The sequence below is a fragment of the Podarcis pityusensis genome (genome assembly GCF_964106645.2).
Source record: "Podarcis pityusensis genome assembly, chromosome: 6".
In the NCBI taxonomy this organism is placed as follows: Eukaryota; Metazoa; Chordata; class Lepidosauria; order Squamata; family Lacertidae; genus Podarcis; species Podarcis pityusensis.
The window spans coordinates 80710566-80734508 of NC_138030.1; the positions used below are offsets into that span (position 1 = coordinate 80710566).

The 23943-nt window shown below is 41.5% G+C and overlaps 1 protein-coding gene and 1 long non-coding RNA gene across 6 annotated transcripts in view; one reads left to right on the plus strand and one right to left on the minus strand.

Moving 5' to 3' along the window:
* LOC308479832 overlaps positions 1 to 23943 on the plus strand; it is a 132057-nt gene that overhangs the window by 96344 nt on the left and 11770 nt on the right. Inside the window, exons 3-4 of one of the 2 annotated variants that reach the window (XR_013987834.1) lie at positions 3696 to 3805; positions 21329 to 21546. This is a non-coding gene — a long non-coding RNA (uncharacterized lncRNA). The remainder of the gene's footprint in view (positions 1 to 3695; positions 3806 to 21328; positions 21547 to 23943) is intronic. The other variant, XR_013987835.1, reaches the window with a different exon arrangement.
* The window catches only part of NR5A2 (nuclear receptor subfamily 5 group A member 2), a 123000-nt gene that overhangs the window by 50128 nt on the left and 48929 nt on the right, over positions 1 to 23943 (minus strand). The window lies entirely within an intron of this gene.

The following is a 23943-nucleotide window of genomic DNA, read 5'->3' on the forward strand; positions in this document are numbered from 1 at the left end:
TTTTAAAGATGCAACACCTGGATGCAGAAATGCTTTCAGCAAACATCTGTCTCAACCACAGGTAGCAACTCTGGAAGCCAAAAATCCACTTTGCATTGTGGAGTAGGTGCGGGGAAGGGGCTTTTTGAAGGTTCTGAGAGTCATCAGCATGCTATCAAAGCTTATCTTCCCCTCCCAAGCTGGTATCACCTCATTAGCAAGCCAATGCTGTGCAAACAGTGTGAAACAGCAAAGTCAGAATAAACAATCACTGCTCAGCTCCTGCTGTTGTATACAAGGCTCATAAATGTAGCAAAACAGAATTGTAGTTCACAAAACCTTTAGCTCAGCTGGGCCTAACTACACATGACGCTTGCAACCATGTAGCTTTTTTCTTCTTTATTTAATTACAAGTGGGGGGGGGTGATTACTGAGAATGTAGAGCAAGGGAAGACAAGGCTTAACCCTTCTACTCACCATGATCTCAGTGAAAATTCTCCTTCACCTTTGCAGTTAGCCCTAGTTAAAAAAGTTGCAAGGGCACTAATCTGTGGTGTTGATGTGGAAGTCCTATGTCCAGTGTTTGGAAGTGCTACATCAGGGATGGCTAATCTGCAGCCCTCCAGATATTGCACTCCCAACTCCCATCAGCCTTTGCCTTCAAGACAAATGGGCAGGAATGCTGGGAGTTGTAGTTCAACATCAGCTATAGGGTCACAGGTTCGCCATCCTGATCTACGTGGGAAAGGGCCCTGTGAATCTAATGTAGCTGCTTCACAGAACAGCTACCACATAGTTATTATGATATAAAAAGCAGCCATATATTGAATCTGTGCCATATCTCATTCAATATTAGTCAGTAAAGAGTCCTCTCCGACTCAGCAACCTGGATTCAGAATTCTACTGATTTGGGTAGAAGAAGAAAATATTGTATAGTAAATGCAGAAAAGTCCTAGGTATGTTGGTGTGGAGATGACTATGCTGAAATCTGTTGTGTTAAAAGCCCATTGCAAATGAGCTTTCCAATGTGGATTTGCAGACTAATTGTTAACTACTGATAAGGAGTTTTCTTATGCATGTGGGAGAAGAGTGTCATCACTCTTCCCTAATGCACCTAAGTCTACTTTGTACTCATTGCTCCTCAAAAGGCAGCCATCGCTCACACCCTCTCTAAAGAACAGCACATCTGTGGCAGCTTCTCTTCCCAGCACTGTCTTTGTATATATGCAGTTCTGCTGGCTTTGCAAAATAGAGGCAACAGAAAGGCTTGATAGAAGGAATGTATAAGAGAGAAACAGGTAACAGCCAGTGAAAGGAAGTACAAGAAGCACTGAAGGCTTGGTGTTGGATATGGTACATTGACAAATGAAGGAACATTGGCAGAAGACCATCAGATGCACTGTGGTGTCAGTTTACTCCTTGTTAGAAAATCTACATGTCCAAGCCACACTTACTCAGGCTTTTTGGAATGTGTTCCCAGAGAATTCTGCTGGAATTTGGCAAGGACTTCAGTAACACACAGCATCAAGTCTCAGTTGATACCGAAACCCAAAAGCATGTTATCAGTTGTAGTTAGAACCAAGTCTATCTCAGAAATGTTATTTCAGAAATGTTAGTTACTCATCTGAAAAATTAAAAAGAATAAAAAAAAACCTTTGTAGTGGTGTTATCAATGAGGGAGGGTAGACCAATACAAAAGCCATTTTTTTACCAGCAATAGCAAACAACATTGGCAACGACACTGATAAAAAATTCACACAGAGCATATTGAAATATTCAACAAGCATAGTTCTGTTTTCCCTGTTTATTTTTGATGATCTAATTTTGAGAATGGAACATTGTGCAGTTATAACTGCACTTTAAGTTGTTATCAAGTACTACAGAATTTTGGTGCATACCAGATGTTTATATGGGACTTGGATTCAATGGAGCAATCACGGAAAGCACTTTTGCCATGCCTTGTGTTTCTAGTTTTTTGCTGCATCAGTTGTGATCCTGCGTTGCATCAAACCCTCAGCCTGTCACTCTGGTGCCATTAAAATACATGAGTGTTTCAGTGTTCCATCAGGTGGGGCAGAGTACTCACTGCAAACTTTCCTTGGGTGCATTGCAATGGCAAAACCATGTTAACATGGAAATGCAAGGGAGGACCAAGTCACATGCCACCCAAGTGGCATCCATGCAGTGCTAATAATAATAATAATAATAATAATAATAATAATAATAAATTTTTTTATTTATACCCCGCCCATTGTGCTATATCATGCTACAGTGCACTAGCACTGCCTGTAGAAAGGAATCACGTGGTTCAAGTTACTCAGGCCAGCACTGCCCCTGCCTTGGAGTCTATCAACCATGTCAATTGGCTGACCCACAATTCTCCTTCCTTAATTCTTTAGCACAATGATGACAGGACAAGCAGAAGGGACTTGGATCAAGGCCCATTGGTCGGAGCGAGTCCCAGGAGCGAGACTCAAGGCAAATGACTAACTTATACTCTCAAGCATGTCTTCTTTGCCAGTGTTCTTCAACCTTGGGTCCCCAGATGTTGTAGTAAGTGAGTCAAGGAGATACATACGGGAACCAGGATCCCAGTGGGCTGGCAGGGATGAACATCCAGACCATAGTGGCCAGCATGGAGCCCTAAAGCAACACTGCTACTATAGCCAGCCTGCGTATCCCCCAAAGACTTGCTGAATAACCCCAGAAGCCTTGTAGATAGTTAACAAGCAGTTTATGAGATTGAGGCATTGGTAAACCTGTGGCCCTCCATATGTTGTAGGACTGCAACTGGCCATTGGGCATGCTGGCTAGGGCTGATGTGGGTTGGAGTTCAACAACATGGGGGCACAGGTTCCTCATTCCTCCTCTAGATAAGGTTACCAGACATCCCCGTTTCCCGGGGACAGTCCCCGGATTTACAAATCAGCCCCCATACAAAATCTATTGAAGTTAAAAAGTGTCCCTGGATTCATTGAAAAAAATCTGATAACCTTAGAATAAACACCATTGTCTGACCTAAGGGCTTGATTTGGACACTCATATGATCAATGGTGTGCAGCTACACCAATCCATCCATTAGCACACACAACTAAGGTCCAGATACATGGATGCCAAACAACTACAAGCTGTCACTAGTCCAGCCTTTCCTTACAAAATGCTTAGGTAACCTGCGGAGTAGAGCCAACTTCCCCCAAGACAGCTTATCCTCCTCCTACCGCCACCTCCTTCCAATATGCTAATATTCAACAGGGTTTCTGAACTCCTGAAGAGTAGACAAATACAAGTTCTCAGCATTTCACACAAACCCACAGATGACTTCTAAGTGGGAAAGAAAATAAGGTCATTACTCGGTATTTGCATTATTCAAAGCATCAAACAGAGTACCTGGCACTTAAAAATTGGCTTTTATGAGACTTGGGGTGGATTTTTTTTGGGGGGTATTTTTTGCTTTGCATGCTAGATCACATGCAGGTTATTCATGTTTGACACTCAGCATCATTTCTGATGAATTATAAATGTAATTTCCAGGGTTTTTCCTTTTTTGTTGTTAAAAAGGCAGGTTTTTAAGATTTCTGCTGAAAATTATACCAGTAACGCAGGAGCTCTTCTTTATCAAAGTGATTTCAAGTGTTGTTCTGTAGAAATGCTCTGCAAGCATTCTCCTGAGAGCTGCATCCTGAAAGCTCTTTCTCTGTCATGTTACTCTTTCCTAGCTCAGTAATTCCACTTACGTCAACAATGGAACCACAAATGTTTATGTGAAATTATGAAATAATTTCAGATGAATTAGAGCTGTGAATTACCTAAACAAGAGAGTTATGGGGTATGTAGCTTTTGTTGACTTTTCATCATTAAAAAAATGCTTGACTGTTTTCCATGCAATAACAAAATAAAATGAAAATTATGCATAAAAAAATGAGCATGTTACAGGTAAGAGCCTCACCTTTTCCTGATTTGCTAGTTATCTGTGTACAGGAAGATCAATGTAGTCACATAGTGCCAGGAGGAAATGTAGCAAGGGTACTAGTCTATTCTGCTGTGGTCAAACCTCACCTGGAACACCTGTGTCCAGTTCTGGGCACCACCGTTTAATATATGCACAAACTGGGGTGTCTCCAGAGAAGGTCAGCAAAAATGGTGAGAGGTCTGGAGACCAAGTTAAAAGAGTTTGGGGTTTTTAGCCTGGAGATAAGATCATTTAAGAGATGATATAACAGCTACCTTCAAATATTTCAAATATTAGAATTCAAATATTCAGGTAGATGATGGAACAAATTAATTTTCTGTCATTCCAGAGGGTAGGACCAAAAGCAATGGGATCAAATTACAAGAAAAAGGGTCTAGACTAAACTTTAAGGAAAGAGTGGTACAGACTGCAGAAGAAAGTGGTTGGAGATTTAAAAACAGACTTTTTTTTAAAAAAAGATGGACTTTTAAACAGAGGCTGGATGGTCAATTATTAGGAGTTCTGTAAAAGTGGATTTCCTGCATTGGTAATGAAATTCCTTCCAATACTATGATTCTAAGTTAACTGCCTCAGCGGTTGTGTCATTTAGCTCTCAATTCATATACTGGTAATATGTTGTGGATTCCGGCCATAAAATGAACTAAAAGAGACTGTCAGGATTTGGGCTGATTTGGTCCTATATAGTGATGAAACAAACTGATGAAGTTGATTCTAGTCTATGAAAGTTGGTGCCATAATAAATTTGTAAATCTAAGGTATTCGTCACTGGACATTTTTTATTTTTAAAATTGAAATCTAATTACAGAACTAGACTTTTCTCAGTGCACCAATAAAATAAGAAAATCCCACTGTCATTTACTACAAGTCATCTTAACTTTTGCCTGTCATATGCAAACAACAAAATAGGCTTAATTCTTGTTTCATCATGTCTAACAATGCACTTTGTCTGTTTATTTCAGTATAGTATGAAATCAGAACTGGGTCTAGTGAGGTTTATTTACAATCCTGGGGGTTCTAGGGTCTCTGCACGATCTACACTGACATATGCCTGAGAACAGGCTAGGGGTGAGGGAGCGAGAGAATTTTAAAATACCAGTGATGAATTTATTCTGAATATATTGTTTCAATGATTACACAATAGACATCAATGGACTATGAATGCGTTTGACTGAATTCTCTGTTGACACTACAGGTCACTAGTGTTTTGTCTTTACAAATATTCAGTGGTCTCTTGCTTGACAATTTATCAAGTGCAATCATTTCACTGTTCCTCACTGCTATTTTTCAAGCTGGAGTTGGTTTCAGTAAATTATGTAAAGTTTGCCTTAAGTTCTCACTGTAAATTTCACAAAAACAAAGAATGTGGATTGCTAGAGTGTAGTTTTTCTTTGTATGTGTGTGTATGTGTGTGTGTTTATGTGCAGGCAGTGTACCCAGGCCTGAATATGTAGAAGCATTTAGAAGTATATGCATGTGTTGCTTTCTTCACATTACTTGTTTAAAAAACATACTCCCCACGTATCATTTTTACATTTGAAGGCACAAGGGTGGTTTTTCAAAACAGTAAGAGGAGCAGCCCTAAGTGGCAGTTTAGAGTGTTATTCACAATGTAGAAAACAACTTTTTGTTGGCGTTTAATAAAATATTTACAATATGTGGATTTCCATAAATACACTACAGTTGAAACTGTGCTGTTTATTTCCTTAATTATAATCAATACATTATATATGAAGCATTATGTCTGGAACATTTATGAATGAACGTGTATGTGAACAGTTTAATTTTTGATCAGCTGATCCTCACATATTTTGCAGCTGGGAATGCAACTCAAAAAATTAAATAGTTTGTTATCATTTTTAACCTAGCTTCTTCCTTGCTGGGTCCCTTGATTCACATCTTGTGGAAATTAGATATTTTCCATTATGGCTGTGGAGACTGAGGCAAAGCAGATACTGAAGTATAGCACCTCAAGTCATTATTGTGTGTATGTGTGTGTGTGTGTGCGTGCATACACACACAAATACACACACTTTAAAACAAAAGCAAAGGGGCAAAGAACTTACGACAAACTATATAGTTTGGATGCAAATGTGCTCTGTTCCTGCCTAGCAAATGACTACTGCTGAGAGGTATAGCTCAGTTGGTAGAGCGTGAGACTCTTAATCTCAGGGTCTTAGGCTTGGGCGAAAAATCCCTGCATTACAGGGGGGTTGGACTAAATGATCTTCATGGTCCCTTCCAACTCTTCTATGATTCTAAAAGTGACCCCTGATCCAGAAATGTTCTTCCATTTACAAAAGCTCTTTTTGCAAGACTTCATACAAGCTCTTTGTCAATACTGTGTTACAGACCACTGGTGTTTAAATGCTACAACCTCTGTCTTCTATTATTCACCATGTTTCTCAGATACACACACTTGTACATTATGCCATTGCTAGAAATCTTCCAGTAGTTTGCACAACAGTTCATGGACCCATAGTAATATATTTACGCTTTCCACTCACAGTTCTGTGGTCCAGCCCTGTGTTGTGTTTCAGTTTGGAAGGTAGTAAGGAAGGATATGTGTTTAACAAGGCTAGGTGCCGATTTTCAGTTGATCTGCCTTTTACCCAATTAACTAGGGAAATAATTTATTATACACAAATAACTGTCCATAGTATATTAACTGCATTGCAATTACCGTATATACTTGAGTATAAGCTGACCTGAATATAAGCCGAGGCACCTAATTTTACCACAAAAAACTGGGAAAACTTATTGACTTGAGTATAAGCCGGTTCACCACACCACAAACCTCCTGGTGGGCCGGAGTGCGTGTGTGCATGCATAGGGGGCTTCTCTCTCCCCCCCCAGCCTCTCCTGTCCCCCTACCTATCTAGGGTGCTGCCGAGAGACAGAGGCTGGTGGTGGCAGCGGCGGAGGAAGAACAAGCAGCCCAAAAGGGCTGCTTTCGGGCTGCTCATTCTTCATTCTCTGCTGCCGACAGCAGCAAAGGTGGTGGAGGAGGAAGGAGCAGCCTGAAAGGACCCTCACTCGAGTATAAGCTGAGGGGGGCTTTTTCAGCATAAAAAAATTGCTGAAAAAGTCAGCTTATACTAGAGTATATACGGTAATTACATATTGCATTGCGTTACCATAGGTGCTTTATTGAAATACTATTTTCCTTCTGTGTTTGCTTTTTGCAAGGTTTCAGAGGGTTTTCCTAGGGGTTTTTTGTATGCTAATTTTGGGGTCAAAATCCTGTGGTCAAGAACGCATTGGACACTTCAGGTCAATTTTTATTCTTTTGTACACCCTCCTGGAAATTTAGGTTGAAGGACAGGTAAGAAATATATTAAATAAAATAAAATGAATATAGTATCTCAAGCTTGGTCTACACATGCAGCAGAGTAAGGAGATAGAATACCCAGGTGGATGAGTGGCATCTTCCAATTTAGGCTACAAGTGAGGAATGCTAATTGTGAGCGTTTTCTTATAAAAACCTGCAAGCAAGCAAAATGCACAGACACACACTCTCTCCATCCCATGCTAATTTTATACATACAGAGAGTTCTTTTTTATGCTGGGGAGCATCGAAAAATTTGAGGGGCTACAGTCCATTTGATCACCTCAGGCCTCTGCCACCTTATTCCATCCCATGTGTGGTCTGGTTTCAATAATCCTGACAACTACCATGTAAAAGAAGTCAATACTGTAGTATGTTCACTGTATTACAAATCAGTAGCTTAAACGGGGGGGGGGGGGGGATGGTTGCCTTTTAATAACTTAGAAGGGGTTCACAGCAGAGGTAAGATTTGAACTTCCTGCTTCAGTCGTTCACAGTTCAATTCTCTTGACCACTCCACTCCATTAGCCTCACTTTACAATTGGCTGCGATATCCCAATCACAGTGAGGAAAGCAAGGGTAGCTTTGTTGTGAAGGGGTAGCAGCAGAATCAATACTGTGTGTGTGTGTGTGTGTGTGTGTGTGTGTGTGTGTGTGTTGCAATGCTGGAAATGGGAAGCATACTCCATTCAAAGAACTTTTTGTAAAAGAGAAACATTTCCAAAATGTTTTTGTTGTTTTGTTTTGCTGGTAAGGTAAAGGTAAAGGGAACCCTGACCATTAGGTCCAGTCGTGGCCGATTCTGGGGTTGCGGAGCTCATCTCGCTTTATTGGCCGAGGGAGCCGGTGTACAGCTTCCGGGTCATGTGGCCAGCATGACTAAGCCGCTTCTGGCGAACCAGAGCAGTGCATGGAAACGCCGTTTACCTTCCCGCTGGAGCAGTACCTATTTATCTATTTGCACTTTGAAGGGGCAAACACAGTGGTACCTCGGGTTACATATGCTTCAGGTTACATATGCTTCAGGTTACAGACTCCGCTAATCCAGAAATAGTACCTCGGGTTAAGAACTTTGCTTTAGGATAAGAACAGAAATTGTGCTCCGGCGGCGCGGCAGCAGCAGGAGGCCCCATTAGCTAAAGTGCTGCTTCAGGTTAAGAACAGTTTCAGGTTAAGAACGGACCTCCAGAACGAATTAAGTACTTAACCCGAGGTACCACTGTATACATTGCTAGCATTTACCCTCAAATGACTTGAAATCAGTAGCTCTACTGATTGTGCTATGTGCCATAAGTGTCAAGTTCACAAAGTAGGGGCGGGAGTCACAGGCCACTTATGAAACTCCCCCAAAGAAAAAATGTTGCAGAGAGAGAGAGAGAGAGAGAGAGAGAGAGAGAGAGAGAAGATACCTGTTTGCATAAACATTGCATATGCTAATGTCTATGGCCATTCATTGACCTGCATGCATGCCCACATGCATGGGCGCTGTGAGCCAGTCAACAGCTGCACATCTTTACACTACAGTACTAACTTTAGCACTGCTGCCTCTAGCACTCCTGCTTCTCAGTTGCCATTCAGCGGTGATGACCATCTCTGCACCACCACATCAGCCACCACTGAACTTGGCTCTGTTTCTTATTGCTTCTGGGAAAACAGATATACAGGCCAATTCCACTGTTGCGTTTGACTGACAGCCCTCTTCTAGAGTTCACTTCTTAGCTGAGGCTAAGAAGAAGAAAAAGCTGGCCAGCTTAACCCCTCCCCGCCCACAGCATACATTAAATGCTGTCAATGAATTCAATCAGAACTTGCTATTCCAGGAACTCAGTACTCCAGAGGCCTCTGCACAGATGCAAAATGGTACAGCTTGCACTCCTCCAGGATTTGCCCTGTCGCTACCACACAATTATTGGGCCAGTGATCCCGCAGCAGCAGATGCCAGGCATTTCCCTGCTATAAAATTCCATATGGGGAGGGAGGCAATTTACATTGCCTGTTAGAACTGTGACCCCTGGCATCAAAAACCTTGCATAGGTTTCTAGCTCTTGTTAATAGAGATACATAGGAAAATATGGCTTCAAAAATGTCAGTGCATAGGATAGACCTTCTACAGTGACTCATGCTCTTGTAACCTCTGAATTGGATTACTTCAGTGCACTGAATGTGGGGCTGCCCTAGAAGACAACTAAGAAGCTTCAGTTGTGTACAATGCTGCTTCCAGAATGTTAATTAGCTGGAAATAATAATAATAATAATAATAATAATAATAATAATAATAATAATAATTTTATTTATACCCCACCCTCCCCGGCTGAGACTCAGGGCGGCTAACACCGAATATATAATACATTAAAAACACAAAATCAAATGATTAGTTTAAAATACAGTTCAAAATCACATTTAAAATCAAAATAAAATTAAGACGGAACACACGAATCATAACTGTAGGGGTAAGGAATTAAAAGTTCACCAGGCCTGACCACCCGTGCTGGTTCCATATGGGCTGATAGAAAAAGCCAAGGAGACCACTTACATACAGGGTCCCATAGAAAGAAGGGGGTCAGACTGGGCTCGGACCGAAGGCCTGATGGAACATCTCCGTCTTGCAGGCCCTCCGGAAAGATGTCAAATCCCGCAGGGCCCTGGTCTCTTGCGACAGAGCGTTTCACCAGACTGGGGCCAGGGCTGAAAAGGCTCTGGCCCTGGTTGAGGCCAGTCTAACCTCCTTGAGGCCCAGGACCTCAAAAGTATTATTGTTTGTGGACCGTAAGGTCCTCCACCGGGTGTAGCTGTAAGTGCAAGGGTCGTAGGCCGTATAGGGCTTTAAAACCAGCACTTTAAACCTGACCCTGAACTCCACTGGGAGCCAGTGCAGCTGCTGTAGCACTGGATGAATGTGGAGTTTCACTGCAGCGTTCTGCACCTGCTGGAGTTTCTGGGTCAGCTTCAAGGGCAGCCCCTTGTAGAGTGAATTACAGTAATCAAGCCTGGAGGTGACTGTCGCATGGATCACTGTGGCGAGATCAGGGCGAGAAAGGTAAGGGACCAGCTGCTTAGCACAGCGGAGGTGGAAAAATGCCGCCTTTGCCGCAGTTGCAAACTGCGCCTCCATAGAAATCATGTTACCTAGATTCTGAAAGAGCTAGATTGGCAGCTTCTGAGCCCAATTCCAGGTTTGGCTGCTTATTTCTTTAAAGCCCTGAATGGCATGGTACTCAAGCACCTGAAGAAACACTCCCTATACCAGCCTGACCATGAGGGGAACTATTGTCTGTGAATTAAGTGATGACATGGGAGAGGGCCTTCTCTGGGGTGGCAGCATATCTGTAGAATACCCTCTGTTTAGCAGCAGCACCGTCACTGACCCTGCTAATCATTTTGGCAACAGATCAAGAGTTATTTATTTGCTTGGGTATTTTAAGTGTTTTGCTGTTTTGCTTTGCTGCGGTTGTTTTGTTCTAAGCTGCCTCCATTTATTCTGCTGTGGGGTTTTATTGTTTGATAATTTTATCGTACGGTTCATTTATATTACGTGTTGTACTGCCACCCTGGTATCTATATAGATGAACGATGGGTTTTTAATATTTCAATAAATTATAATAAATAGGAAACAAGACAATTAAAGGATATCCTAATACATTGTTCTTCTGCTCACGTGAGTCTGAAAGGCCAGTTGACACAATAGTTTTCTTTCACAATTAGCAGCCACAGATGTGCTGGAGAAATGTGAGAAGAGAGCGCATATGAACTGGTGTTTCAGAAATACAGCCAGCATTTGCATGGCATCAGCAATGGTAATGGAAACTGTTGGCATTTTAGTTTGATGCATACAACTAAAATATTAAAATTAACTCACTGGCTCTCATTGTATTTCCTTTGTATGTTTCAGGAACTACTAAGTTGTCACAGCTTTTGCAGAACTAACCAAAATTAAACATTAAAATATCAGCGTGTCTTGCTTTTAGTGAATACAAATCAAATAAAGATCTTCTATGTTACAACACCTTTACATGTAGGTTATTCAAATGCAGTAGTAAAAGCCTCTGCTACCCTTGACCAAAGCAGAATCCTAAGGATCAGAAATCTATCAATCATTTTCCACACTGGAGCTAATCAATCTACAAAGCGAAGTGCCAATGAACTATTAGATCATTGCAATGAAGTATGGAGATTGATCTTATCCCAGAGCAACTGCATTAACAGACCGGTAAGAGAGTGACCTCTGCCCTGCGGTGCAAATTATCTGCAGTACTGCAAACCACGTGTCTGAATGAAGACCTCAGGTTACTGCTTTTAATAAATCTGTTTTATTGTTGAGAAGTACATGTAAAGATAAAAGAGGATCAGCAAAAATACTAGTGTGGATCAGCCTGAAAATGGCCACAGATGAATACTAGCTAGACCTAAATGCACACTTTTACCCATAAGTTACTGTGTGCGCACGTGTGACTAGCACAATGTGCTTGCTGTTCTCCCGTGGCTGTCTCCTATCCCATTCTTGTAGGGTTTTTTTAAAAAACAAAAACAAAAGAAGATGCCATTTTTATTAATACTGCAAATAATTAAATGATAACATTTTTAAAAAGAAAAGAAATGTAAGCTTGAATGTTGTTATTGGGGAGTGGGGGAAGCTCCTGAAAATTTCCATATGGATAAAACTGTGATGTCAGATAACAACTGTGTTTCTTACAGTTCCGCTGAGTTCACACAGAGTGACTATAGAAACATAACAGCCCTCTTACCTTGAGTACTGTGAGCATTAGTACCAAGGCTAATTTACTCATTTAAAAAGAAATAATGCATTTTAATAATGTAACAAAAGTAGTGCAATACAAGCATATTATTTCAGACCCATAAGCAGAGACTGGGACATTCCTTATGACATTCCTAAACATCAGCCTGAATAGCTAAAGCTAATATATAGTTTTGCATATTTCACCATGAACGTAAAATAATAAATGAATTAATACAGATCTTAGTTTCACATACTTACATACATATTGTTTGCATATATACATACATATATATATATATATATATATATATATATATATATGGATGCATGCACATATATGGATGCATATATCTAGATAGAAATAGATAGTAGATAGACAGATAGATAGATAGATATGAGTAACCTACCGCTAGGTTCACACAAGGAAGCCCTGAGGGCCCCCCCAAACATATTAGTCCACTTCCTTGGAGGATCATGATCATTAGTACCAAGGCTTAAAATTTACTAACTTTTAATGGGATCTGATCCAAAAATCAATTGATTAAAAAACAACAACCCTACAACAGAATGGATTTCCTGAGCCCAATCTGGATGTAAAGGCTTTACATGTGTCTAAATGGCAATTAAGTATGCTCCCACAGAAATTTGCCACTAAAACCATGCACATCTGTAGATAGCATAATAATTTTTACATATTAACCATTGCAACATTGAAAGCTTAACATGCAATGGCTCATACAAATATTGAAAAGCACAACCACAAATGAGCAATTTTGGAGCTGCTCATCAGAATCATAAACCATCATCTAAGTCCTGGGTTTATACCTTCAATGAAAATTAATGTCAGACCCAGCTCTTTAACCCTTGACGACAAGCCCAAATTGTGTTCAATGTGAACGGATCTTCTATTTGCTTAGATGAGTAACTCCGCCCTGGAAGTTTGTAATGAGGCTATGCTAGGGAGTATGGCATCATCTACTGTGGCCCATTGGTGCAAGGAGGTTTGGTCTTCATGCATTAGTAAGAACTATTGGTAGTAACAGGCTAAATCCCCACCAACATTTCTTAGGTCACCAGTTCAAGACCCACCATGGATTGCGTTTCTGTTTTATATTTATTTTTTCAACTTATATTTTTGTGTTTCTCAGTATTTCCCTTCCATTTAAGATCTCTAACGAATACACCTCTTGTGTATAAAATACCATCTTTAATACTCTATTTTTATTAAAGCAAAATGTCTTTATCCTTCAGACTATAATTGAATCAATGAATTAGAGGAAGGTTACTAAAAAGGATTAATGCATTTTTAATGACACAGAATGATATAACTTCTGTTTTTCACTAAGAATAATGGCAGATCTATCAGCTTTGTACAGATAAGAGCTTGGTGAGTTTATCTGAAAGCCTGCATAATGGTTCTAATTTAGTTTTAACTGGAAAAAAAAATAAAAGCCATAGACATCCCATTTAGCTTAACAATTCATTGTTTATTTATATGATCTTTCCTTGTGACCAGTTCACATGCCTAAGTGAAGAAATGATAATTTGTTTAACAAATATACATTATTTATTCCCCTTATATGCATTTTAAGATACCACTCTTGTAGAATCAAGATATAAATGTTGAGATCCTTAGACAACACTATAGGGATCTGTATTTGAACTCTTGGGTTATCACACAAGAGACTACTGTGCAGTAATAATGAAAAATATCTCAGTTTGTATTTGACTCTGATCCCTCATTGTCCTTACACAGACTGCATAATATATTTTTCCACTATATCTTTTGCTGATGCAGACTGAGTTGAATAGCAGACTTTCATTAGAATTACAGTATTTAGTATTTATATAGCACTTTTGAGCGTTCAGTTCCAGTGTAGTATCTCAACGTTCCTCTGAACAACTCATATGATATGTTAGTGTTATTACCGACCTGCTGCAGTACTGGGAGAACTGAGGTTGATCAGTAATGGCTTGCCAAGGGACACCTAATGAACTGCCAGCTGAGGCACAATTGAACTGGTTTGATCCCAGTTTGCAGTCCTGATTAGGAAGGATGCTCAGATCATAGTTTGCCAGTTCACATGTCACAGCAAATGGGGGTTTGGTTGAAACAAAATGTAATGAATTAAGTCATGCATGTGTGAGGAGGGGAGGAGCTAGAATGAGAGGCAAGCACTTTGCTCATTCATGATCCTTCTTCCCATGGTTTGGAGGATTGTCTGAATGCAACAATTGAGATGAAACTTCCTTTTGTGTGTAAAATAACCAGTATGTGGCATCCTTGAGCAACTGCCGGAGTCCCAACAGAGCCCTATTATTACACCTTTTAAAAAGCATTAAGCAGTGGGGAGCTGCCATTTTAATTTCCCACAATGCCCCACAGTGATACTGCTGCTGTCACGAGCTGCTACCAGGACCCAACAAAATAGGAGGCTCACCTGAGAGCAACTTCCCCCTCCCACAAAACCTGAAGTTTACCCTGAATACAACAGGCCTTCATGAAGAAAAAAAATACCTGAGTGATTTGATATAATCATTCTGACTTTTCAAAATGTATTTATCCTTGTGCAAATTATAGTTATTTAAACTGACAGCCAAATAGCATTATATTAACTTTGTATATTATGGAGGAATAACTACTGGCATTTTGACCATTCTGAGCACTTAGTCTTTTGGTAAGTGAACTTATAAAGAGTCCTTACTTGTCTGCAGAGAGGTTTCAACTGAAATCTGGGAGAACTGCATGCCCTGGGATCCCCAGACCCTGTACTGCAGCACAATACTATCATTAGCCAGAGCAAATCAGTTGACTTCAGTGGCTGGCTTTAGCTGTCGTGCAAGGGCAGCAAATTGTTACTAATTTCTAAGGTGAGGTGGTAGTGGGGAGGTGCTTGTGGCGCTCTCTGCCTCAGGTACCAAAATAGCTTTGCTGGCTTTGGGTCCTATGAACCTTGGCAGGGGGTGGTGTTTGATGCCTTGCTTCAGGTGGCAAAATGTCACAGGCCAGCTGTGTCCGCTGGTCATGGCCTCAGGGAGGCAAAGAAGAGTGAGGATCTGGTGATGGTAAGAGCTTTGTGAGCTGAAAAGGCAGGTGGGGATGGGAGAGGGACATTTTTACAAGGCTCAGATTTAACACGCCTGCTGGAATAAGAAAGTCTTATCATGCAGCAAGGAGGGTGCCTCTCTAATCTCAGTCAGGAGGCAGTTCCACAAGTTTTGGCCCACAACAATGGAAGTTGGATCATTTTATTTAATTCGAGGTGGGCTTGGGAGGACTCTTTTGACCTTCACAGCCCAACCAGAATTAATAACTAAAGTTGAATCCAAATGGCTCCATGGGAAGCGTCAGGGGCATTGTGGGGATACTGAGGACTCTCGTTCTGGAAGCAATTCCCCATGCCACTCGTTAAAAATTCAGAGCAACTTGTCTTCCATTGCAGCAAAAGAAACCTGCTGCCAGAATGAAAAGAGAGAAGCCCCAGGACAATACTGAATTGCCAACTAGATTTTCTGGGTGTAGTCATGGAAAATGAAAGTGAGTAACCCTGATATTGCAGAACTAGTCACGTAGTTCTTTGGATGAAGCCCCGAGCCTCCAGAGACTGTATACAGAGATGGCCTTTCCCTACGCTGGAGCTCTCTCTCTTTTTTTTTTTACAGTACATTTCTATAATCATATTTTATTAAACGAAGACTCCATTGTCAGCTGACGGCAAGTGTCTTGCAAGGAATGTACTGGAAAGCCATCAGCTAATTAATCAAGCCTGACTTGACTGAAGACTGACTGGGCTGATCAATTATTCAGATGAACACTATATATCTCTAAACATGGGAATTAGTTTCCCCATAAGTAAAGTACCCGAATAACAATCCCTCAAATATGTATATGCGAAGTGGATAGTGATAGCTGTTAGGATGCAGCTCAGTTACAGCTACCTCCCCCTGCTCACTTGAAAACTCCAGGGTCCTGACCTAGCGAGGGGATGATCTGGCACGGAAGCTGACCTGCACAGAGATTGCCTCTCCCCTTCCCTACACCGCCGCATGTGCAAGCCCAGGCCTCCACAACTTGTGATACAGCATGCTGAACACTGTAGGAATTCTGTCCTCTGAGGAGTTTGATCAATCTCCATTTATAAATGCCAAACGAGCTGGCATTTCAAGCGGCCTGGCATGCCACCACAATAGCTGGCTGGTGGGCTGCTGAGTTGTATATGGGTCAGGTGAAACAGGGAGCTGAATCCTTTGTTTAAGCCTGGGGAAAGGCCATAAGCTCCGTGGCAGAGCGTCCGCAGAAGATCCCAGGTCCAGTTCCTGGCATCTTTAGTTAGGGCTGGGAGAGGCTCCTTTCTGAAGCCCTGCAGAGCCACTACCAGTCAGAAGATATTGAGCAAGGTGGACCAATGCTCTGACTCATTAGAAAGCAGCTTCCTATATCGCTGTGTTCCTCAGACAGGAAACTTCCACCAGCCCGATCGAGAGACTCAAGAGGACCGCAGAAGGCTGACTCCCACACACTACTGTGTCCCTTGGAACCCTCCCCATTTCCTCCCATTTGGGCATAGGCACACTTCCTATGAAGGTTTTGACCTATAAAGCCTTAAACTGCTCCGTACCACAATACCTCAAGGGCCGCATATCTCGATATGAACCTACCCTGGCCCTGAGATCATCCTCTGAAGCCCTTCGTGTGCCTCTTCCACGTGAGAACGGGCCTTTTCTGTGGTGGCTCCCCATTTGTGGAATGCTCTCCCCAGGGAGGTCCAGCTAGCGCCTTCATTATACACCTTTAGGTGAAAATGTTCCCCTTCAACCAGGTTTTGGGCTGATTAGCATTCCATACTCTTTTAAATATGTTGTGGGATGGGGATGGGGGATTATTGGTTTGGTTTTGTCCTTATTTTTATTATGCATTTTTTGCTGTTTATAGTGTATATTTATATTGTGAACCACCCTGAGATCTACAGATGAAGGGTAATATACAGATTTAAATAACATTAATATTAATGATTTGTTCAGAGGAAAAGAGGCAAGATTGATAGTGTGGTGCCAAAAGCAAAATCCATGGATAAATTTATGGAGGATAGGTAAAGGACCCCTGGAAGGTTAAGTCTAGTCAAAGGCGACTATGGGGTTGCGGTGCTCATCTCACTTTCAGGCTGAGGGAGCTGGCGTTTGTCCACAGACAGCTTTCTGGGTCATGTGGCCTGCATGACTTAACCACTTCTGGCATAACAGGACACTGTGACAGAAACCAGAGCGCACGGAAACACCGTTTACCTTCCCGCCACAGCGGCACCTATTTATCTACTTGCACTGGTGTGCTTTCGAACTGCTAGGTTGGCAGGAGCTGGGACCGAGCGACGGGAGCTCACCCTGTCATGAGGATTCGAACCGTCGACCTTCTGATTGGCAAGCCCAAGAGGCTCAGTGGCTTAGACCACAGCGCCACTCGCGTCCTTTTGTGGAGGATAAGGCTATCACGGGCTACCAGCCAAGATGGCTATGTTCTACCTCCAATGTCAGAGGCAGTATCCTCCTGAATACCAGTTGCTGAGGATCACAAATGAGGACAGCACTATTGCACTTGGGTCATTTATTGGGGCTTCCCATAGAAATCTAGTTGGCCACTGTGAGAACAGGATGCTGAAATGGATGGGCCTTTGGCCTGATCCAGCAGGACTCTCCGTACATTCTTAAAAGCTGTACACGTACAAGGCCTCTGCTTCTGATAGGGAGCCATCATCATTAAAGGTTCCCAATTGTGTGTGGCATGAAGTCCAGCATGCAGAGGTTCCGTGCACTGACTAACAGGTGTGTTTACACTCCCCTGTCCGCACATTTGCTCTGTGTATGCTGATGTGAGACGGGAGCCATTGTTTTTTCAACAATTTTTTTCATTTGCCGTTGAAAACTCTGGCTCCTGCTGTTCCTTTTCTTTATACATTTACATAAAACCAGCGGAATGGTAACAGATAGCTAAAATGCATTTGTTTGCATTTTTGGTGATGCTTTGAAAGAGATGCATGAAGTGAACTATTTGCAGTGCAGTTTGGGGGGGGAAAGGCTCTTTAAACAGACGTCAGCAGCAGGGAGATCAGAAATAGATGTGGCTAGACACCTGCTGACAAACAGTGACAAATTCCACTGACACAACAGTGACCCTCAGTTTGTCAAGATTTAATTAAGGGTATAATTAAGTCAGTGGAACAGAACACTAATGAGTGGAGTTTTTTTTTAATATGGGTAATTACATCTAAGAATACAAAGTAAGACAAGGCTCTAAATATATCATTAAAATGAGCACTATAGAGTGACAAGCAGAGCGTAAAGTGTGCCTTTTTGGAGGAAGAATGCAAGTTTGTAATTGTTTGGCTTTGACAAAGCTTTTGCGTTTTAAGACTCCAGCTTTTGCAGCCCCTTTCAGAATCGAATTTCATTAAGTTTCCCTGGGAATTCTGCCAGAAAAGGTCTGGATCAAAGTCCAGCTAAAATCCTAATTGCTGTTTTGTGAACAAAATGCCTACTTTTTAAAAATCTATCTACCTATATGAAGGTATCACAGTAATTTGGTGAATGTCGACAATTACTGGGGATTGTCAAGGTTTCCCCGAACCAGAGGGAAATGCAGAAAATATTGACCACTAAATGTCAAATCCAACTGAGTATTTTCACTAAGTACAGAAGTACAGAAATGAACATGCCAAAATATGTGTGGCTGCCACCAAAATATCATCCCTGCATCTCTCTTTCCCCCTTCCCTGGTAGGAACAAGTAAATAAAAACGTGATGTGATGTCATCATGCTTCCAAGTTTGCACACTTCCACAAGCAGCTACCCATAAAGTGGTGTGGGAGTAGGGAAACGTGAAGTGTCATGTCACATATTTTTATTTCATAAACTTCATGTTGAGGGGAGCATACACATGGCTGATGTTTTTGGTGGTAGCCAAATTTCTCCTCTAATTGTTCTGCCATAAATGTCCTCCACATTTCTATCATTTACCAGTAAAGGACATTTGCAAAACTATATGAATAGAATGTGAAAAACATCCCTGATGATGCAAACATTTTAGACATATCCCACTGGGGTTTTTTTTTTAATCATCATTTGATATTTGTGGCTCATATTGTGGCTCATAACACAATAGAACAATGTTGGTGATGTGGGGCACACATTTTTAAAGAAACCACAACACTACTCTTAACCACAACAGTAACTGGTATGGGTCTTGAAGCTACAAATATTTAAATTAATATTTGATGTGGGTGGCCAATTGGCAAATGTGACTGTTTATATATTCGTCACATTTGTATACCAGATTCAAAGGCACAGACATGGGCGGTGTATGTGTGTCATTTCATTTTACAGATACAACAATTCTATGAGATAGATTAGAGACAGCAGTGTATTCAAGGCCTCCTCACAAGAGCTGATATATATTTTACACATCAATTGTGTTTGTTGTGGGTACATTGTGTGGGTTTTTGCTCAGTCTTTGGTGTAGCAGCTTGTAAAGTGATAAGGAGATGCACTTCCTCAAATATACAATTAAGCTAGATAGGAATACTATAGCTCCTATCAGCCACAGCCCAACATGGATCCCCAATACATGTTTACTGTGACTTAGTTATTGGAAACAGCAGATGAGATCAGTATTCCTGTCTCTACCGTAATCATCACATCAGGCTGAGGGCTCATATGACAGCATGTGAGACTGAGGGAGAGAAGATTCCTACACAGAGAAAGCTAGCATCTAAGGGAGCAGGTCAGGCTAAAATCCTTGTCTCTGACACCTAGTTTTCTATATGAAGGGAACTTCTGCAGGGAAGAGCATTCAGCCATGTAGTTCCTTTCTGCTTTCTTAAGCAGCATGGTCTGGACACAAATGGCTGTTTGTGAGAGTACACCTAAGGATGAACAAGGAATGTGTCTCTCCTACATAGGTTTGCTGCAGCATTAAACATGTTCATTAAAAATGATTATCACAGAAGGTGTGAAATGGCAGAAAGTGTCACAGATAAGCAAGAATTTGAATCTGGGTTTTCCTCAGCTAGATTCAACACTCTTAACCACAGTATTGCACTGGATATGTGATAGTTGAGACCTAACTTAACCAATAAAATGGCATTTAATCTAATATGAGTGGTGTTGTATTCCAACTTAAGGAGAACGTATGCCACTTGGAAAGCTCTCAGATCCATAATTGCCACTGGATGTGAAGGCAGCTTCAGAAAGGTATAGCAGCTATCACCAACTTTGATTGGAGAGGGATGGTCTGGCCAGAGATGTTCATCCTCTAGTAACTGCTAGGTTAGACTACCATATGTGGGGCTGCCTTAGGAAACTACCTGGAAGTTTCAGCTGATGCAGAACATGATGGCTGGCCTACCAAATGGGACCTACCATTGCAGCCACATCACACCACTATTAAAAGATATTTGCTGGTTCCGAGTGGGCCTCCAGGTCCAATTCAAACTGCTGGTTTTAACCTTCAAACCTTAAACAGCCAGGGTACTTCATGGGCCACCTTCTCCCATGTCTCCCTGCCAATTAAGATCTTATTCAGAGGCATAGCTGTCAACGTTTTCCTTTTTTTAAGGGAAATTCCCTTATTCCGAATAGGATTCCTCACAAGAAAAGGGAAAAGTTGACAGCTATGTCAGAGGACCTTCTCCAGGTGTTCCTGTATATGGAAGTTAGGTAGCTACTGGAGGGAGGCTTTTTCCGTGATGGCTCCCAAATGATTAACTCCCCAGTCTATTATGTCTGCCTGGTACCAGCACTGTAGTCTTTTAGACACCAGGCAACATCCATCAGTGATGGAGCCAGTGGTTAGAGTGTTGGATTAAGCGCTAGGGAGATCAGAGTTCAAATCCCCAATCGGCTATGAAGCTCACTGGGTGATCTTGGCCAGTCATTGTCTCTTAACCTAACCTACCTCACAAAGTTGTAAGAATAAAACGGGGAGGAGGATAGTTATGTATACCACCTTGAGCTCCTTTGAGGAAAGGTGGGATATAAATGTAAAACTACCCAAATAAATTTAAAAATTCCTGTTCTCATGAGCTTTAATGGGATTGGCGTGGGAGTCTCACATTTTTTCCTGGTTTTATTGGCTTAGGATTCTTTTACCTCCTGTTTGATTGCTGTTTGTCATTGTATTTAATTGCATTTTTAATGGTTTTGTTATGAGTCACCTTGAAGTTATTTGTGGGTAAAGAACATCTTAAAGAAAACAAGCAAACAGATGCACAGGGGATATATCCATTGTTTCCTTAAACAGTATCCCCATTTGTCGTTCGGTTTAAATCAGGCCCCACCAATCCATCATAAGGTTGCAGCGTGTTTCATCTAATGCCTTGGAATTATGGGAATCTTCATTTGGATGAGCGCTTGGTCAAAGAGCAGAGCGGGGTCAATGAAAAATTAATTGAAAGCAACCTGTAAGGCTTCCTATATGGGATGATGGCTCCCTCCCCATTAGGGAGGATGTCTGTGATATAAACAACTCCTTTGTATTCTTCACAATAGGTAAGAATGATATAAAAGATTTTTTTATAGTACTGAGAGAACAGCCTTTCTACTGAGATTATACTACCCACTCCCAGCTGGTAACTTATACTTCATGACAGCCTTTTATCCATTATCAAAGCAACAAGTAGAAAAGCAGATATTCCCGATCTCTAACACCCTCTGTTCGGTTCTCTCTATAGAATTTCGGATGCTAAATCTTCCTGTTTAACAAGCCCTCGGATTTCCTTGCCGCTGCTGTTGTCGGCTCTAAAGATGTCTCTCAAGTCTTTAGCCTGCTTGTCTAACCTAAACTCAGCAGAATTCCACAGGAATGGAGACTCGTTTGTTTTTACAACTGTATATTAGCTACGGAGAGGCGGAGGGAAAGGCATGATAGCAGCACTCTGCTCCTACCGAGCAGACCAAGAGTGCTTTTCCCAATGACTGTAGCAGAAAGAGGAGTGGACCCTAAAAAAGATACGTAAAATTGTATGTGGCAATATATCTCTTTGAAGTTTATTGCAGCTTCGGCCTCAACTTATCTCAAGCTTTAGTATCTCTTAACAACCAGTGTAGAACAAAACAAACACAAATACGTCCAGGGAATACAAAGGGCACCTCCCCACACTGGAGACTGCTGTGTTGCTGGTTAGGTGCTACAGCGCTGAACTGGCAAAGCTGCATACAATCCAGTGTTTGATGGTGGAACACGGGGACATGTTTGGCTTTGGAAGTGATGTGTGTCAATCAACCGACCGTTTGGGTTTATTTGTTTTAAAAATAATAAAGAGTATCAGATAGCTTTCCTTGCAGGGGATTTGATTGTATTTATTATAGAAGAGCTGCAACTGTTCTCAGCAACATTTGCTAGCTGGACAAGATGTTATGGGAAGAATGAAGTGTAAGCTAGGCATTGGAATCTTCTATTCATACTCATGCCTTGGCATGTGTATGCAATGGAATCAAGAGGCATCTATTTCCCATTCAGATTTTCTAGGCCATGTTCACATATCATGCTAAGCTATGGGTGTGGAACCTTTGGCCCTCCCGATGTTGCTCAGCTACAATTCCCATCAGCCCCAGCAAGCATGGCAAGCAGCTCCCCACATCTGTATTAAACCATGGTGACATATGACTTGAAATGAGCCCAAGTGAGTCATAGAATCACAGAATTGTGGCATTGTGGAATTGGAAGGGGGCCTGACGATCATTTAGTCCATCCCCTTGCAATGCAGGAATCTCAACTAGGTCATTGTCATCCAGCCTCTGTTTAAAAACCTCTGAAGAAACAGAGTCCACCACCTCTCGTAGGAGTCTGTTTCACTGTCAAACAGCTCTTACTGTCAGAAAGTTCTTCCTGATGTTTAGTCCCTTTCCCTCCTGGCTGCACAGTTTACTTAAACTTGATCTGCCGTTGCGTCCAAACTCAGTTTGGATGTGAATCCAGCTCCCACCAGCCCCAGCTGGGATTTGTATGCTAAGAGCATCTCGAGGGCAGATTAGCCACCTTTTCTTTACACTAACTGTGGTTAGTTTAAGCAAGCCACCTTCATAACCTGTAGGTAACAGTTGGCTTTTTTTGTCACTGCCCCCGTTAATATGCTGTCTGGATTACCTGGAATCAGCCCAGTTGCTACATGTGTGTGAAAGGTGCTTATGCAGTACTGGAAAACCAGTAAGACTGGGTGGATATTGTGTGTTAGGTTGGCAGAGAATGCAAAACTCAGCCTAGGTGAGGTGTTTGTAGGAGGGGAAGGAGCAAGATTCTTTACTTATTTTGATAATTTATATGCCGCCTATGCAAAAGTCACAGGGGGATTTACAGCAAAGACAAGTAAGATGTAAAGAATACATCAAAATAAGATATACCCTTAAATATGCAGTACAACAATTAACACTAAATAATTATTTATTAATGTCACCAGCGTCGACTAATCCATTTATCTCATCATGTATCTCTTCCTCCAAAGGTCCACCCCAAAAATATGCATCTGAACCAAATGCCACCTCTGGAAAGTCTTCCTGATCATTCAGAGATCTGAAACTATAGATGCTCCACCACAGCATCCATTCATGCCCTTTACATCCATTCAAGTCCTGTACAGAGTACCATAAGCCAAAAGATAGAGGCCACTGTCCTTAAGGAGCTTACAATTTTAAGATTCAACAGTGGAGGAAGTTGTGCAAAGGCAGGGGGGAAAGGAAGGAAGATCAAAAGGCCAAAAACATGAGAAGGGGATGCAAAAGGATTTGCCAAAGACAGTGAGGGAAGATTATGTTTACAAATTGGGCCACAGAAGTGCTGTCTGTGAGATGCTCTCATCGTTCATGCCTTCAGGATTACAAAAATTCACATATTTTAGCTAAATTACCTCCGAACTAATATTGTGATTCTCCAGCAATTTATGCTAACAT